General features: G+C 48.6%; 1 long non-coding RNA gene across 2 annotated transcripts in view; it reads right to left on the minus strand.

The window, feature by feature from the left end:
• Positions 1 to 232: 232 nt before the first annotated feature.
• LOC110259142 overlaps positions 233 to 18,657 on the minus strand; it is a 30,702-nt gene continuing 12,277 nt past the window's right edge. The window contains exons 1-3 of one of the 2 annotated variants that reach the window (XR_002341338.1): positions 7,464 to 8,495; positions 1,953 to 2,034; positions 233 to 684 (exon numbers count right to left, since the gene is read on the minus strand). This is a non-coding gene — a long non-coding RNA (uncharacterized LOC110259142). Of the gene's footprint in view, positions 685 to 1,952; positions 2,035 to 7,463; positions 8,496 to 18,657 lie in introns of those variants that run through there. The other variant, XR_002341337.1, reaches the window with a different exon arrangement.

Consider the following 18,657-nt stretch of genomic DNA (forward strand, 5'->3'; position numbering starts at 1 on the left):
GAGGTTGCAGGTTTAATCCCTGGCCTTGCTCCGTGGATTAAGAATCTGACATTGCCCTGAGCTGGAGTATAGGTCGCAGAAGCAGCTCAGAACCCGTGTTGCTGTGGCTCTTGCACAGGCCACTTGCTACAGCTCTGATTAGACCCCTGGCTTGGGAACCTCCATATGTCATGGGAGCAACACTTGAACAGGCAAAAAAAAAAAAAAAAAAAAAACAAAAGACTGGATAAGCAATGAGGTTCAGCCGAACAGCACAGGGAATTCTATTCTGTCTCTTCAGATAAACCTTGATGGAAGAGAATGAGAAAGAAGCAGTGGGGCGTAACCAAAATGGAATATTACTCAACCACAAAAAAGAATGAAACCATCGCATTCACAGCCACGTGCATGAACCTAGAGATTCCCAATGGAAGTCAAGTCCATCAGAAAGAGAAGACAAACACCTCAGCCTATATGGAAACACACACACCCTGCTCTGACAAACCTGTAGGTTCATGAGCCCCCAGGTCAGCCTACACAAGACCTTATCCTTTCAGAGTCCAAGGCTTTGGGGAGCTGAGCACCCAGAAAACAGGGGTAGAGGTTACATACCTCCTTGTGTCATCAATGGAGTGTGGTCAGGGGTTTCCCTGTGGGGTCACCCGTCCCTCTGGGGGCTTCCCACTCGTGCCCAGAATTGTCCTCCTGCAGGAGGAGGAAGCAGGGTCCCTCAGGCATATGAACACGACACTGCTGGGTCCCAGAATCTGGCCTCACCTCTCCTGCCTCTCAGCTGGATTGGAAACCAGTCAAGAAGGACCCTCAGCCCCAGAGGAAACGGTTTGCAGATAGCATCTCAGGGACACAGGCAGGACGGTGCAGCCTCTTGAGCCAAGCCCAAGCCTCTGGAAGAAAGCTCCCTTCCAAGTAACAGCCAAGACCCAAAGCCAACAGCATTCAAGTGAGAGGCAGAGAACAAGATGAGCCTTGTGGTCGCGGGAGGCGGGGGAACTGAGGGAAGCTGGTGCAAAGGGACCCCCTCCAGTTAGAGGATGACCTAGTCCTAGGGTTGTGATGGCCAACAGGATATGTGTAACCTACACGGCTGGACACCTTAGAGCAAGTTTATTCAAAGTCAACCTTAAGAGTTCTCATCACAAGGAAAAAAAGTTTTTTTTATGTCTTGAATCGTTTTCCAGGAAATGATGGACATTCCCTAAAATTGTTCTAGCCATCATCTGATGATGTAAGTCACATGACCATGCTGGACACGTGAGGCTAACCCGGTGCTGTGTCTCTTCTACTGCAAACGTGGAAGAAAAGTGGGGGAATATGTTCACCAGTACTTTGCAGCTCTGCAGACTTGTGACTTTTCAGACCCAACAGGAGGCCTGAGGACCTGAAGGCAAACGGGGGTCAGGTGTATCTAGAAATAGGGAGTCGCTCTGCTGTGTAACAGGCACTGAAACAGTGCAGGTGGTCAGTTCTATTCCAAACACCAACTCTAGAAAATGAGATGGGGGAGTTCCCCACCGTGGCTCAGTGATAAGGAACCTGACGAGGATCCGTGAGGATGTGGGTTTGATCCCCAGCCTCACTCAGTGGGTTAAGGATCTGGCATTGCCGTGAGCTGAGGTGTAGGTCACACATGTGGTGGGATCTGGGGTGGCTGTGGTGTGGACTGGCAGCTGTCGCTCCAGTATGACCCCTGGTCTAGGAACTGCCATATGCCACAGGTGCAGCTATAAAAAAGCAAAAAAAAAGAAAAGAAATATTAAGTCACAATGTTGTGTAGGAGGAACAAAACGAGTGCTGAAGGTCAATTTTGTCCCAGAAACACCCTCACAGCAGAAGAGAAGAGATCTGTGGTTCCCAGAGGCTGGAGGGGGAGGGGAAGGTACCACCGACTGGGTATCAGACACGTTGGTCCTGGGATGAAACGTACAGAACGAATGGCATCAGCACCAACATACCTTATGCGCCAAGGGTGTTGAGAGCCAGTCCTGAGAGTTCTTATCACAAGGCGAAGAACGTTTTGCCTCTTTCACTTTGAATCTGCAGGAGAGGATGGAGGTTCCCTAAACTGACTGTGGACATCATTTCAGGATGCGAGTCCCATCTCTCGGCTGGACACCGCGATGAAACCGGATGAAGAGTAACTTAAATCTGATATAGTGTTCAACACTTAAATCTAAAAACCGTAAGTTGATTAAATCTAAGAAATCAACCCTATGTTTGCTTAGATGCATGTCCTTCATATATTCATTTTTGGATTTTTTCTCTTTCTCCCTTTGTTTCTTGCCTGAGGTGGGCAGAGGCTTGAAGTGGGATCTCACTTCCCAGACCAGGGATGGAACATGGGCCTCCGTTGTCAAAAGTGTTGGGTCTGAACCCGTAGACCAACCCCCCACCCCAGAAACTCCCTTCTGGACGTATTCTTCCTGGAAAATCAACAGCTTCTACCTTTCCATCCAATTAGCCAGGAAGAACAGCAGAAATGAAAGACATTGCTGCCTTGTTATTATAGTCTCATCTGTCTTTGGGGCAAGGACGATAAATACACATCACAAAGTAGGGAGAAAAGTGTGTCCACATCAGAACCCCAGAGATGGTGCACCTGCTGGTGAGAGAAGAAATCTCATGAGATGAACTCTGGATCAAGGACAGACAGGCCAGTGGGAGGCCCTGAGCTCTGGCCACAAGCAGCAGAAAGGGGGAGGTTACTGGAAGAAAGAAACCCCAAGGCGAGGCTCATTTCCATCTAGATTGTTCTCTGAGGTTGCTGCCAAAATTCAGCCTCCATCTACCCTGTAGATGGATTTTGGGTGAAGGAGGGAAAAAAATAACTTGATTTGCCAGGCAAATGGGGTCACAGCAGGCTGCTGACCTCAAGACTGGGTCCCCCTTTGGGAGAGATGAGGGGGTGGTTTTATATAGTTTGGGGAATATTAAATACAGCCACAAAGAAGGACCAGAGCAGATGCAAGCTTGCATTCCTCTCCAGAGCTGGTGTTTAAGGGCCCCAGGACTGGTGCTGGGGGTCCTCCTCTCTGGCTCTCATTTGCTGGGGGTTTAGTTCTGCAGAAGAGCTCAAAGACATTGCTGTGTGTACCCCTTGAGGGGGAACCAAGACCTGCCCCCAGGAGGCCCTGATGTCCCCTGCTGGCCCCTCCATGATCAGCACCTGTGGGCTCCTGCCCTTTGGGGCTCAGGGAAGGGCCTGGAGGCTGAAGCACATTCCCTAAGAACAAGACATGGGGGACACCGAGAGGCCTGTGAGTAGAGGCCAGAGGCCCAGGCCTTCAGGAAGCAGACACCAACTCAAGCACAGGTCAGTTACACCATCTCAGTTCTTCAGAGTCTAATCCTTACCCTTAGGCATCAGATACAGAAACACAGAGCCATACAAATATGCAACTGTGTGAAATGTACATCATCAGAGACTCTGGGTCCTTCCAGTAGAAACTAGAGAAGGTGACAGAAATGGCAACATCAGGCTGGATGGATGGAGGAAGACCAGGAAGGGAAATATGATGACGAAGAATGTACGGAGAAGGCCACATTTCCTGGAGCCCCACCCCCCAAAAAATTAGGAAATGGAAAAAAGACACGAGTTATAGTTTTGAAAGCTCTACCGTTAATTCAATCATGGAAGAAGAAACTGACCATATGATCCCATGACCCCACTCCTGGTCACACACCTAGAAAATATGAAAACCAACTCCAAAATATCCATGCACCCCCATGTTCATGGCAGAAGTATTCCCAAGAGCCAAGACCTGGAAACAACCTACATGTCCAATGACAGGGGAATGGATAAGAAGATGTGGTGCATATGCACAATGGGAGACCACTCGGCCATGACAAAGAATGAAATCGTGCCATTTGCAGCAACAGGGATGGACTTGGAGGGCATTATGTTAAGTGACAGGAGTCAGCCAGAGAAAGACCAATACTGTGTCACAGGACTCAAATATAGAATGTAGAAAATACAGCAGACAAGTGAATATGATCCAAAAGCACAAGACTCACAGATACAAAAAACTAGGGGTGACCAATTTGTTTGTGGGGGACATGGTGGAAGGGAGAGGTACAAACTGCTATGTAGAAAATATATAAGCTGCAAGGAGACACTGCACAGCACAGGGAAGAGAGCCCCTATTTTACAATAAACGTAAACGGAATATAATGTCAAGAAAAAGGCCCATCTTCCCAGGCTCTGTTAAGACTTCCCAGGTGGTTCTAGAAGCTGTTTCTGCAGCACAATTCCAACCTCCTTCCACACCCAGTAACTTGGTACCGGGTGGTAACTTGGAGCCACCACAATGGAAAACAGTGTGGGGGTTCCTTTAAGACCTGTAACTAGGCATTCCCATGGTAACAGAGCAGAAACAACCTGGGCTAGGATCCACTAGGATGCATCTTGGATCCCTGGGCCCACGTAGTGGGTGAAGGATCTGGGGTTGCCATGAGCTGTAGTGTATGTTGCAGATGTGGCTCAGATCGGGCATTACTGGGGCTGTGGCACACAACAGCAGCTGCAGCTCCAATTTGACCCCTAGCCTGGGAGCTTCCACAGCCTGCAAGTATGGCCCCAACAAAAAGCACAACAACACATCAGACCTGAAAACAGAATGACCACATGATCCAGCAATCCCAACTCCTGGGCATCTATCCAGAGAAAACCATAACCCAAAAAGGTACCTGCATGCCTATGGTCACAGCAGCACTATTCACCATAGACCAGACATGGAAACCACCTAAGTGCCCATCGACAGAGCATGAATTAAAAAGATGTGCTGCATACCCACAATGGAATATTACTCAGCCACAAAGGAGGATAAAATGATGCCATCTTCAACAACATGGATGCACATACAGGTGATCATACTAAGAGATGTAGGTCAGAAAGGGAAAGACAAACACCAGCTGAGCTCACTGCCATGTGGAATCTCACATATGACACCAATGACCTTATTTAGAAAAAAGTCTCATAGAGAACATATGGTTACCAAAGGAGAACTGCTGGGGGGGAGATAAATGAGTTGTTTGGGATCAGCAACAGACACACTAGTATAAATAAACTCCATAAGCATCAAGGCTCTCCTGTACAGCCCAATAAACTATATTCAATATCCCGTAATAACCTACATGAGGCAAGAATCTCAAAATGATACATGTATAACTGATACCCTTTGCCATACACCTGAAACAACATTGTGAATCAGCTACACCCCAATATAACAAACGCTTTAAGAATAGAGGAGTTCCAAATGTGGGGCAATTGGATTGGCAGTGTCTCTGGAGCCTTGGGACGTGCGTTTGACACCCAGCCCACACAGTGGGTTAAAGATCCAGCATTGTGATAGAGGTTTCAACTGTGGCTCAGATCTAATTCCTGGCCCAGGAACTCCATATGCCTCGGGCAGTCAAAATAAGTAAACAACAATTTTAAAATTAAAAATTCTAAAGTTTATTCAAATAATTTAAGATTTTAAAATTTACACAGTCAAAATCAGTTTAAAAAGTCATTTTAAAAAGTGAACACCTTCTGAACTGGATCTTTTTCACTGCCATCCTTACAGCCTTGTGAACCCTCCTGGCCAGGGCATCACCATGCAGGGCTGGGCTGTTCTCTTAGGAGGGGAGACAGCTGTGTGTTCTGCTTCCTAATTACTTTCTCTCCAATCCTGGCCACCCCAGCCCTGGGCCCTCACTGCCTCAAACAGGGGGACCACGCAGGGCATGAATAAGGCTCACATGCCCCACAGGAAATGCAGCATCGCCTCCAAATCAAGCTTTAAGGCCAGAGCCCCCTGGGCCCAGAGAGCCCATCCTGGGTGACACAGCTGTGGGGGGAGGAGGAATGACAAGGAGCTGCCAAGTGAGGCCCCGGGGGGGGGCACAGGGACGTGCACAGAGGGACACACACAAAAACACACAGACCTAAGAACACAGTCACACATGTATAAGCAGACCCACAGATGCAGGAATAGAAACACAAACAGCAATATAGACAGAATGTAAACATAGGCATCTAAAAACAGCAACAGATGCAGGGATATAGATACAAAAGTATAAACACAAGCAGACACACCTAAAAAGACATACGGATGCAGTATTGGACAGATCCCTCACAGACACACACAGGTGCAAGAATAAATATAGTCAAACAGACAGGCAACCAGCCCCAGCTCATTAGCATAAACAGGTGAGTTTGGGTTTCTCAGGAAAAACCACAGATGCTCTGCTCACAAGGATCAAGAACTTGCTATGGTTAAGAGCTGTGCGACAGGGACCAAGTCCTCCTGGATGAGGGGGCCCCTCCATCCAAGGACAGTGTTCTAAGAGACACAAGAGAAGCTGACCAAGAGGAGAAGCCACGTGAAGAAGGATGCAGAAAAGGGAGGCAGCCACCAGCCCAGGGCCACCTCGAGCCCCCAGAAGCTGGAAGAGGCAGGAAGGACCCTCCCCTGGAGCCTCTGGAGGGAGCACAGGGGATACAGGGGTCTTGCACCCCAAAATGTTGCCCCCAAAGCAGAGCGTCAATAAATAGACACACACACACAAGGGAATACCAGCCATAAAAAAAAAGAGTGAAATACTGGCATTTGTAGCAACACGGTTGGACCTAGAGATTCTCATAAAAAGTGAAGGCAGATACAGGAAGACAAATACCATCGGAGATCACTTATATCTGGACCTTAAAACATGGCGCAAATGAACTTGTCTGCAGAACAGAAACCAACTCACAGACATGGAGCACAGACTTGTAGTTGCCGAGGGGGAGTGTGTGGGTTGGGGGGAGTTAGTTTGGGGTCAGTAGCTGCCAACTGTGACATTGAGAATGGAGAAGCAGGAGTTCCCCTTGTGACACAGTGGAAGCAAATCCGACTAGGAACTATGAGGTTGAGGGTTCAATCCCTAGCCTTGCTCAGTGGGTTAAGAATCTTGCATGGCTGTTAGCTGGGGTGTAGGTGGCACAGTCAGCTCCGATCCCATGTTGTAGTGGCTCTGGCATAGGCTTGTGGCTACAGTTCTCATTAGACCTCTAGCCTGGGAACTTCCGTATGTCCGGGGGCAGCACTAGAAAAGGCAAAAAGCCAGAAAAAAAGACTGGATAAGCAATGAGGTCCTGCTGTCCAGCACAGGGAACTCTATCCAGTGGCTTCAGATAGAAATTGATGGAAGAAAATGAGAAAAAGCAGTGGGGCATAATCGCAACAGAGTATTACTCAACCATAAAAAAGAATGAAACCATGCCATTTGCAGCCACGTGGATGAACCTGGAGATTCCCAATGGAAGTCAAGTCCGTCAGAAAGAGAAGACAAACACCTCAGTATATATGGAAGCACACACATCCTATTCTGACAATCCTGTAGGTTAATGAGCCTCCAGGTCAGCCTACACAAGACTTTATCCCTTCAGAGTCCAAGGCTTTGGGGAGCTGAGTGCCCAGAAAATAGGGGTAGAGGCTACATACCTCCTTCTTGTGTTGTCAGGAAGTGTGGACAGGGGTTTCCCTTGTGGGGTCACCCGTCCCCTCTGGGGGCTTCCAACTCGTGCCCAGAATTGTCCTCCTGCAGGAGGAGGAAGCAGGGTCCCTCAGGCATATGAACACGACACTGCTCATTCCCTCACTCTGGCCTCACCCCTCCTGCCTCTCAGCTGGAGCAGAAACCAGTCAAGAAGGACCCTCAGCCCCAATGGAAACCGTCTGCTGACAGCGTCTCAGGGACAGAAGCAGGACGGTGCAGCCTCCTGAGCCAAGCCCAAGCCTCTGGAAGAAAGCTCCCTTCCAAGTAACAGCCAAGACCCAAAGCCAACAGCATTCAAGTGAGAGGCAGAGAACAAGATGAGTCTTGTGGTCACAGGAGGTGGGGGAACTGGGGGCAGCTGGTGCAAAGGGACCCCCTCCAGTTAGAGGATGACTGAGTCCTAGGGGTGTGACGGCCAACAGGATGCGTGTAACCTACACGGCCAGACACTGTAGAGCAGGTTTATTCAAGGTCAACCTTAAAAGTTCTCATCACAAGGGAAAGTTTTTTTTCCTCAGTGTTGAATTGGGTTTCGCCAGGATATGATGGATGTTCCCTAAAATTGTTCTAGCCGTCATCTCACGATGTAAGTCACATGGCCATGCTGGACACGTGAGGCTAACCCGGTGCTGTGTCTCTTCTACTGCAAACGTGGAAGAGAAGTGGGGGAATGTATTCACCAGTACACTGCAGCTCTGCAGACTCGTGTGACTTTTCAGACCCAACAGGAGGCCTGAGGGCCTGAAGGCAAATGGGGGGGTCAGGTATGTGTAGAAATAGGGAGTCGCTCTGCTGTGTAACAGGCACTAAAACAGTGCAGGTGGTCAGTTCTATTCCAGACACCAACTCGTAGAAAATGAGATGGGGGAGTTCCCCTTGTGGCTGAATGATAAGGAACCTGACGAGGATCCGTGAGGATGTGGGTTTGATCCCCAGCCTCACTCAGTGGGTTAAGGATCTGGCATTGCCGAGAGCTGTGGTGTAGGTCACACATGTGGTGGGATCTGGGGTGGCTGTGGTGTAGCCTGGCAGCTGTGACTTTTACCCCTCGTTTGGCAACCTCCATATGCCGTAGGTGTGGCTGCAAAAAAGCCATCAAAGGAAGAAAAAAGAGTAAGTAGTCTCGAGTCACCATGTTGTGTAGTAGGAACGAAACAAGTGCTGAAGGTCAATTTTGTTCCAAAAACACCCTCACAGAGAAAGAGATGAGATCTGTGGTTCCCAGAGGCTGGAGGGGAGAAGGTACCAGCTTTCAGGTATGAAATAAACTAGTCCCGGGCAAAATGTACATGATCAATGCCATTAACACCCACACACACGACACACCGAATTAACAAAAGCACAGAATTAAACCCAGACACCTAAGGTCAATGTGTTTGACAAATGAGGCAAGAACATAAAATGGGAAAAAGACAGGCTTTTCAGCAAACATTGTTGGGAAACCGGGACAGCTACGTGCAAATCAATGAAACCAGAACCCCCTCACGCCACGCACAAGAAGCTCAACATGGATGCAAGACTTAAATGTAAGACAAGACACCGCCCAATTCCTGGAAGAGAACATAGGCAAAACATTCTCTGACATCAACCTTACAAGTGTTTTCTCAGGTGAGTCTCCCAAAGAAACAGACATAATAGTTGAAATAAACCAATGGGACCTCATCAAACGGACAAGATCTTGCACAGCAAAGGAAACCAAAAAGAAACCTTACACAATGGGAGAAAATCCTTTCAAATGATGCAACTGACAAGAGCCTAATCTCCACAATCCACAAGCACCTTATACAACAGCAAAAAAGCCAACAACCCAATGGAAAAACGGGCAAGAGACCACAATAGACATTTCTCCAGGGAAGACAGACGGATGGCCAACAAGCACATGAAAACACCCTCCACATCCCTGAGGAGTAGAGAAATGCCAACCAACACGACCACGAGATACCACCTCGCACCAGTCAGAATGGCCGTCATTCAGAAGCCCACAAATAGCAAGTGCTGGAGGGGGTGTGGAGAAAAGGGACCCCTCCTGCACTGCTGGTGGGAATGGACGCTGGTACAACCACTGTGGAGAACAACAGTATGGAGGTACCTCAGAAATCTATACACACAACTACCATATGACCCAGCAGTCCCCCTCTTGGGCATTTATCTGGACAAAACTGTCCTTGAAAAAGACACCTGCACCTGCATGTTCATTGCAGCTCTATTCCCGATAGCCAAGACATGCTAACAACCCAAATGTCCATCAACACATGATTGGATTAGGAAGATGTGGTATACTCAATGGAATACTACTCAGCCATGAAAATGAACAAAACAATGCCATTTGCAGCAACATGGATGGAACTAGAGACTCTCATCCAGAGTGAAGTCAGAAAGACAAAGAAATAGCATATGATGTCACATATCTGATATCTACTATATGGCACAATTGGACCTTTCCACAGACAAGAAAATCGTGGACTTGGAGAACAGACTTGGGGTTGCCCGGTGGGGTGTTTGGGGAGCTTGGGGTTCTTGGATGCAAACTATTGCCTTTTAATGGATGAGCAATCAGGTCCTGCTGTGGAGCACTGAGAACTATGTCTCGTCACTTACGACGGAGCCTGAGCATGGGAGAAATGAGAACGGGTACATGTATGTGTAACTGGGTCACCGTGCAGTACAGTAGAAAAAATATTCTATTCGGAAAATAGTGTTTTTTTTTTTTTAATCGTAAGAGTTCTTATCACAGGGAGAAATTTTTTTTCCTCTTTCTGTGTCTACAGGAGATGACGGAGCTTCACTACATTTAGTGTGGATGTCATTTCGGGAGGAAAGTCACTTCACTCTGCTGGACATCTCAGTGAAAGCAGACGAAAAGTTAGTTAAACCTCATCGGATAATCAAACATTAAAATCTCAAAACTTTATCATTCAATCTAAAACCATCAATCCTGTATTTGCTTAGAGGGATTTTTTCCCATGTATTCTTTTTTGGATATTTCCTTTTTCTTGTTTTTTGCCTGTGGTGTGCAGAGGACTGATGTGGGATCTACATTCCCAGGCCAGGGATTGAACACAGGCCACGGATATGAAAGCCCTGAGTCTGAACCCCTAGACCACCAGGGAACTCCCTTCTGGACACACTCTTCCTGGAAAACTAACAGTTTCTACCTTTCCATCCAATTAGCCAGGAAGAACTGCAGAAATGAAAGCCATTTCTGGCTTATCATCATATTCTAGCCTTTGGGACAAGGACCATACATACACATCACCAAGTAGGGAAAAAAAGTGAGTCCACATCATAACCCCAGAGATAGTGCATCTGTGGGTGAGAGAAGAAATCTCATGACATGAACTCTGGATAAAGGACAGACAGGCGAGTGGGAGGCCCTGAGCTGTGGCTACAAACAGTACAAGGGGGGAGGTTTCTGGGAGAAAGAAACCCCAAGGCTAAGGCTCATGTCCATCTCGATTGTTCTCTGAGGTTGCTGTCGAAACTCAGCCTCCGTCTACCATGGAGATAGAGTTTTGGGTGAAGGAAGAAAAAAATAAATGGCTTTGCCAAGCAAAGGGAGTCACAGCAGGCTGCTGCCCTAAAGACTGGGTCCCCCTGTTGGAGAGATGAGGAAGGGGTGGGATTACAGTTTGGGAAGTAGAAAATACAGCCCCAGAGAAGGGTCAGGGTGGGTACAAGCTTGCACTTTTCTCCAGAGCTGGTGTTTGGTGGCCCTGGGACCGGTCCTGGGGGTCCTCCTCTCTGGCTGTCATTGGTTGGGGGTTTAGTTCTGCACAAGAGCCCAAACACCTCACTGAGTGTATCACCTGAGGAACAAGGTCCTGCCCCAGGAGGCACTGAGGTCCCCTGATGGCCCCTCCCCGGTCTATGCACCCCCCCTTCCCTGATCAGCACCTGCCCGCACCTGCCTTTGGGGCTCAGGGAAGAGCCTGGAGGATAAAGCTTACTTCCTAAAAACCAGGCATGGAGGGGGGCACAGACAGGCCTGTGCTTTTCCCTGTGGGAGGACAGACCTGAGGCCCAGGCCCTCAGGAAGCAGACACTGTGTCAAGCACAGGCCAGTTCCATCATCTGGGTTCTTCACCAAGTCTCACCCCCACCCTTTGGGATCAGACACAGAAATGCAGAGAGGCAGACAAATGTGCAACTGCATCAAATCCCAGCATGAGAGACTCCAGGTCCTAACTACAGACGCTAGAGAAGGTGACAGAAGTGCAAACACCGGGAAGGATGGACGAGAAAAGCAGGAAGGGAAACGTGACGACGAAGAAGGTACAGGGGTGGCCCCATTTCACGGAGCACCCCCCCAAAATTAGGCAACGCTAACTAGAAAAGGATGTGTTTATTTTCACTCTGAATGCAGTACCATTAATTCCACCAAGGAAGGGAAAACTGACCCCATGATCCAGTAACCCCATGCCTGGACACACATCCAGAAAATACACACACTCTAAGTCAAAAAGATCCACGCACCCCTAAGTTGACAGCAGTAGTGTTCACAATCGCCGAGACCTGAACAACCTAAGTGTCCAACAACAGAGGAGTGGTGAAAAGGGACATGGTGCATATGCACAAGGGAACACTACTTGCCAAGACAAAGAATGAAACCGTGCCACTTGCAGCAGCAGGAATGGACTTGGAGGGCATTATGTTAAGTGACGTGAGTCAGCCAGAGAAAGACCAATACTGTATCATAGCACTTAAATACGGAATGTAAAAAATACAGCAGACGAGTATATATGACCCAAAAGCACCAGACTCACAGATATAGAAAACTAGAGGTGACCGTTTGGGGGTGGGGGAAATGGGGGAAGGGAGTGAAAACTACAACCTGCTGTGTTTAAAATATACATGTTGCAAAGGGGATCCTGTACAGAACAGGGAAGAGAACCAGTATTTTACAACAAACGTAAATGGAACCTAATGTCCAAGAAGAAAACGGCCCATCTTCCCAGGCTCTGCACAGCCGTGCTGGCCGGGGCTAGAAGCTGGTTCTGCAGCACAGCTCCAACCTCCTTCCACACCCGTGTGTACTCACTGCTCCAGGGTTGCCAGGACCCAGGGCACCACATGACCAAGGCGGGGACACTCCAACCTGCTGTGAGAGGGGCCTGTGGGGTTGTTCCATTCCCCTTTCTCCAGATCCTGCTGCTGCTGCCGTCCTTCTAGTAGCTCACGTCTCTTCCCAGCCCCACTGATCCTTCCTTCATCCCAAACAGGCTCACAAAATCAAACCCCATACCATTCCCTTAGGCTCGGTGCCCATAACATTACTCATGCAAATACATCCCCAAACTCCTCAGGCACCTCTGCCAGACCCCTGAGGGATGTAGGATCGTGTATCAGGGCCTGCAGAGCAGCTGAACCAATACAATGTTTGGATGGAGGAGAGACAGATTCCTTTTACACAATCGTCTCATGCAGTTGTGAAGGATGGCAGGTCCAGAGGTTGCAGGCAGCCTGGTGAGTTGGCGCCCCAGGGAACAGGCGATGCTGTAGCTTGAAGCTGACGTCTGTCTGGAGACAGGATTCCCTCTTCCTGGGGACCTGTCTTTCTCCTCTGAAGGTGTGACTGATTAGGTAAGGACCTCCCGCTGTGTGACAAGTCTAGTTTCATTCTACTGTATTGTTTCCCTTTTTAGGGCCACAGCTGCAGCATATGGACATTCCCGGGCCAGGGGTCAAATCAGAGCTGCAACATCCAGCCTATGCCACAGCCACTGGCAACTCAGGATCTGAGCCACATCTGCAAACTCTACCTGACCTTTGGCAATGCTGGATCCTTAAACCCTCATGGAAGCCAGGGATTGACCTTCCATCTTCACAGTCACTGTGTCACGTTCTTAAACCACTGGGCCACAACCCCTGAGCCACAAAGGGAACTCCTATTTTTAGACTCTGTTTATGGGTGATAATCACACAGGATGAGTCATTCTCTGCCTTACTTCACCCAACAGCACACCCCGCAGGTGCTGGTTGGATGGAGCGAGCTGAGAGGGTCACCATCTCTCTCTCCAGGGAGCCCACAGGATCCCCAAGTCCCCCCCAACCAAAGAACTCAGGAACACCTGACTTACCCGTTGCTCATCAAGGGGGAAGAGCCAGAGGGGGTGGGGAGGGTGGAGTGGGTCCCACATGCAGGAGCTTCTGTGTCCTTGGACTTGGCGCATCTGCACCCTCCCAACTGTGGGCTCCACAACCCGAAAGCTCTCTGGACCCCCTCTTTTGGGAGGTTCCAGTAGGCAGGCCTGATTAAAGGTTGACCCCACAGCAAGTCTCAAAGTTGGGGGTGGAGCTAAAAAAGCCAACCCTTTCATCCCCTGGTTGGTTCCTCTGGCACCAGCCCCACCTCGTTAACATAAACAGGTGAGCCTGGGTTTCTCAGGAAAAACTAAAGATGCTCTGCTCACAGGGATCAAGAACTTGCTATGGTTTTAGGAGCTGTGTGCCAGGGACCAGGTCCTCCTGGATGAGGAGGGGACCTCAACCTACTAACGAGTGTCCCCATAACAGACAAGACACAGAGGAGAGGCCACGGGAAGGGTCTGGGAGGAGGTCCTCCTGGATGACGGGGCCCTCCATCCATGGACAGTGTCCTCCAAGAGACAGAAGAGGACAAACAGACACAGAAGAGAATCCACGGGGAAGAAGGAGGCAGAGACGGGAGTGAGGTGGCCACCAGCAGCCCCCACAAGCTGGAAGAGGCAGGAAGGACCCTCCCCGGAGCCTCTGGAGGGAGCACAGGGGATATAGGAGGCCTGCACCCCAAAATGTTGCCCCCAAAGCAGAGCATCAATAAATAGACACACACACAATGGAATATCAGCCATAAAAAAGTGAAATAATGGCATTTGCAGCTACACAGTTGGACCTAGAGATTCCCATACTGACTGAAGGCAGACACAGGAAGACAAATACCATCGGAGATCACTTATATCTGGACCTTAAAACATGGCCGAAATGAACCTGTCTACACAACAGAAACCAGCTCAGAGCCATGGAGCACAGATTTGTGGTTGACAAGGGGGAGGGAATGGGGGGGAAGTTTGGGGTCATTAGCTGCAAACTGTGACATTGAGAATGGAGAAGCAGGAGTTCCCCTCATGATGCAGTGGAAACCAATCTGACGGAGAACATGACGTTGCGGGTTTAATCCCTGGCCTTGATCAGTGGGTTAAGGATCTGACATTGCTGAGAGCTGGGGTGTAGGTCACAGATGTGGCTCAAATCCAGCAATGCTGTGGCTGTGGTGTAGGCCAGCAGCTATAGCTGTTATTTGACCCCTAGCCTGGGAACCTCCATAGGCCTTAGGGTGGCCCTAAAAAAAAAAGTAAGAGTCCAGAACAGACCCACAAACAGAAGAAAATATTCATCCTGCAACAGAACAAAAGCTGGGGAAAAAAGAAAAAGTATACATGTAAGGATAACTTGATGCCCTTGCTGTACAGTGAGAAAAAAATAATTAAAAAAGACTGGATAAGCAATGAGGTCCTGCTGTCCAGCACAGGGAACCTATCCAGTCTCTTCCACTAGAACTTGGAGGAGAATGAGAAGCTGTGGGAATATACCCAATGAAATATTACTCAATCATAAAAAAGAATGAAACCATCTCATACAGCCATGTGGATGAACTTAGAGATTCCCAATGGAAGTCAAGTCACTCAGAAAGAGAAGACAAACACCTCAGTACATATTGAAACACACATCCTGCTCTGACAAACCTGTAGGTTAACGAGCCCCAGGTCAGCCTACACAAGACCTTATCCCTTCACAGATGCCAAGGCTTTGGGGAGCTGAGCACCCAGAAAACAGGGGTAGAGGCTACATACCTCCTTCTTAGGTTGCCACTAGAGTGTGGACAGGGCTTTCCCTTGTGGGGTCACCCGTCCCCTCTGTGGCTTCCCAATCATGCCCAGAATTGTCCTCCTGCAGGAGGAGGAAGCAGGGTCTCTCAGGCATATGAACACGACACTGCTCGGTCCCAGACTCTGGCCTCACCCCTCCTGCCTCTCAGCTAGAGCAGAAACCAGTCAGGAAGGACCCTCAGCCCCAGAGGAAACCGTCTGCAGACAGCATCTCGGGGACACAGGCAGGACGGTGCTGCCTCCTGAGCCAAGCCCAAGCCTCTGGAAGAAAGCTCCCTTCTAAGTTACAGCCGAGACCAAAAGCCAACAGCATTCAAGTGAGAGGCAGAGAGAAAGAGGAGCCTTGTGGTCACGGGAGGCGGGGGAACTGGGGGAAGCTGGTGCAAAGGGACCCCCTCCAGTTAGAGGATGACTCAGTCCCAGGGGTGTGACGGCCAACAGGATACGTGTAACCTACACGGCCGGACACTGTAGAGAAGGTTTATTCAAAGTCAACCTTAAGAGTTCTCATCACAAGATTTTTTTCTCAGTCTTGAATAGGGTTTCACCGGAAAATACACATTCTCTAAAATTGTTCTAGCCGTCATCTCACGATGGAAGTCATATGGCCATGCTGGACACGTGAGGCTAACCCGGTGCTGTGTCTCTTCTACCGCAAACGTGGAAGAAAAGGGGCAGAACATATTCACCAGTACTTGGCATCTCCGAACTTGTGCAAATGTTCAGACCCAACAGGAGGTAAGAGGGCATGAAGGAAAACTTGGGTCAGGTGTATCTAGAAATATGGAGTTGCTCTGCTGTGTAACAGGCACTAAAACATTGGTGAAGGTAAGTTCTATTCCAAAAAACAACTCGTAGAAAATGAGATGGGTGAGTTCCCCCTCGTGGCTCCGTGATAAAGAACCTGACGAGGATCCATTAGGATGTGGGTTTTCTCCCGGCATTGCTCAGTGGGTTAAGGATCTGGTTGGGGCTGTGGCACCGAACAGCAGCTGCAGATCTGAGCTGAACACTAGCCTGGGAACTTCCATAGCCTGCAGGTATGGCCCTGACAGAGAAAAAAAAAAAAAAAAAACCCCACCAGCACCAAAGAACAAACTCAGGAGAACTGAAAATAGAACGACCACATGATCCATCAATCCCACTCCGGGCTTCTGTCCCGAAAAAGCCGTAATTGGAAAAGCTACCTGCACTCCTATGTTCACAGCAGCACTATTCCCAATAGACAAAACATGGAAACAACCTAAGTGCCCATAGACAGAGCATGAATAAAAAAGATGTGCTCCATACCCACAATGGAATATTACCCAGCCATCAACAAGGATAAAATGATACCATCATCAGCAACATGGATGCACATACAGGGGATCATACTAAGAGATGTAGGTCAGAAAGGGAAGAAGAAACACCAGCTGAGCTCACTGCTGTTGGAATCTCATATATGACACCAACGAACTTATGTAGAAAAAGCCTGACTCAGACATAGAGAACGTATGGTTACCAAAGGAGAACTGCTGGGGGAGGAATAAATTAGTTGTTTGGGGTCAACAACACACACACTAGTATAGATAAACTCGGTAAGCATCAAGGCTCTCCTGCACAGCCTAAGAAACTGTATTCAATATCCCGTAATAACCTACACAAGGTAAGATACTCAAAATGTTATGTGTATAACTGATACCCTTTGCAATACACCTGAAACACAGCACTGTAATTCACTATACTCCAATGTAATACTAAAGTTTTTCTAATTTTTTAAAATAAAATAGAGGAGTTCCCACTGTTGGGCAACAGGATCAGTGGCATCTCTGGAGCCCTGTGATGTGGGATTGACACCCAGCCAGCACAGTGGCCTAAGGATCCAGCATTGTGATATAGATTTCAACTGTGGTTCAGATCTGATCCCTGGTCCAGGAACTCTGTAAGCCTCGGGCAGCCAAAGTAAAGCTTTAAAAATTAAAAGAATCAGTTAAAAAAATGTAAAACATTTTTTTAATTCACAAAATAAAAATTTAAAAAGTCATTTTAGCAAGTGAACACCTTCTGAACCTGAACTAGACCTTTTTCACTGCCATCCTTACAGCTTTGTAAACCCTCCCAGCTAGGACATCACTGTGCAGGGCTGGCCTATTCACTTAGGAGGGGAGACAGCTGTGTGTTCTGCTTCCTAGTTAGACTCTGTCCAATCCCAACCACCCTGGCCCTGTGTCCTCACTGCCTGAAACACAAGGACCATGCACAGCAGAGAACAGGGTTCACACAGCCCCACAGGAAATGCAGCATCGGCCCCAAATCAAGCTTTAAGACCAGAGCCCCCTGGGCCCAGAGAAACCATCCTGGGTGACACAGCCATGGAGAAAGAGAGTTGACAAGGGGCTGCCAAGAGAGGCCTGGCGTTGGGGTAGCCACAGGGATGTGCACAGACACAAAGGGACACACACATGACACACGCAGACCTATGAACACAGACATAGATGTATAAGCAGACCCACAGATGCAGGAATATAGACACAGAATGTAAACACAGGAAACTAAAACAGCAACACATGCAAAAATATAGACACAAACCTATAAACACAGGCAGAGACCTAAAGAGACTCACATGCATTACTAGATGCATCAGACACACACAGGTGCGGGAATAAATACAGTCCAACAGCGCCAGCTCATTAGCATAAACAGGTGTGCTTTGCTGTCTTAGGAAAAACTAAAGATGCTCTGCTCTAAGGGATCAAGAACTTGCTATGGTTTTAGGAGCTGTGTGGCAGGGACCAGGTCCTCCTGGATGAGGAGGGGCCGTCAAGCTAATAACCAGAATCCTCATAACAGACAAGACACAGAGGAGAAACCACGGGAAGGGTCTGAGAGGAGGTCCTCCTGGATGAGGGGGACCTCCATCCAAGGACAGTGTCCTCCTAAAGAGTAGTGGAGAAACAGACACAGAGGAGAATCCATGGGAAGATGGACGCAGAGACGGGAGGAAGGCGGCCACCTGGCGGCCCCAGAAGCTGCAAGAGGCAGGAAGGACCCTCCCCTGGAGCCTCTGCAGGGAGCACCGGGGATGTAGGGGGCCTGCACCCCAAAATGTTGCCCCAAAGCAGAGCCTCAATAGACACACACAATGGAGTATCAGCCATAAAGAAGAGTGAAATACTCGAAGTTGCAGCAACATGGTTGAACCTAGAAATTCTCATACTGAGTCAAGGCAGACACAGGAAGACAAATACCATCGGAGATCACTTATATCTGGACCTTAAAACATGGCACAAATGAA

The sequence above is a fragment of the Sus scrofa genome, unplaced genomic scaffold (assembly GCF_000003025.6).
Source record: "Sus scrofa isolate TJ Tabasco breed Duroc unplaced genomic scaffold, Sscrofa11.1 Contig905, whole genome shotgun sequence".
In the NCBI taxonomy this organism is placed as follows: Eukaryota; Metazoa; Chordata; class Mammalia; order Artiodactyla; family Suidae; genus Sus; species Sus scrofa.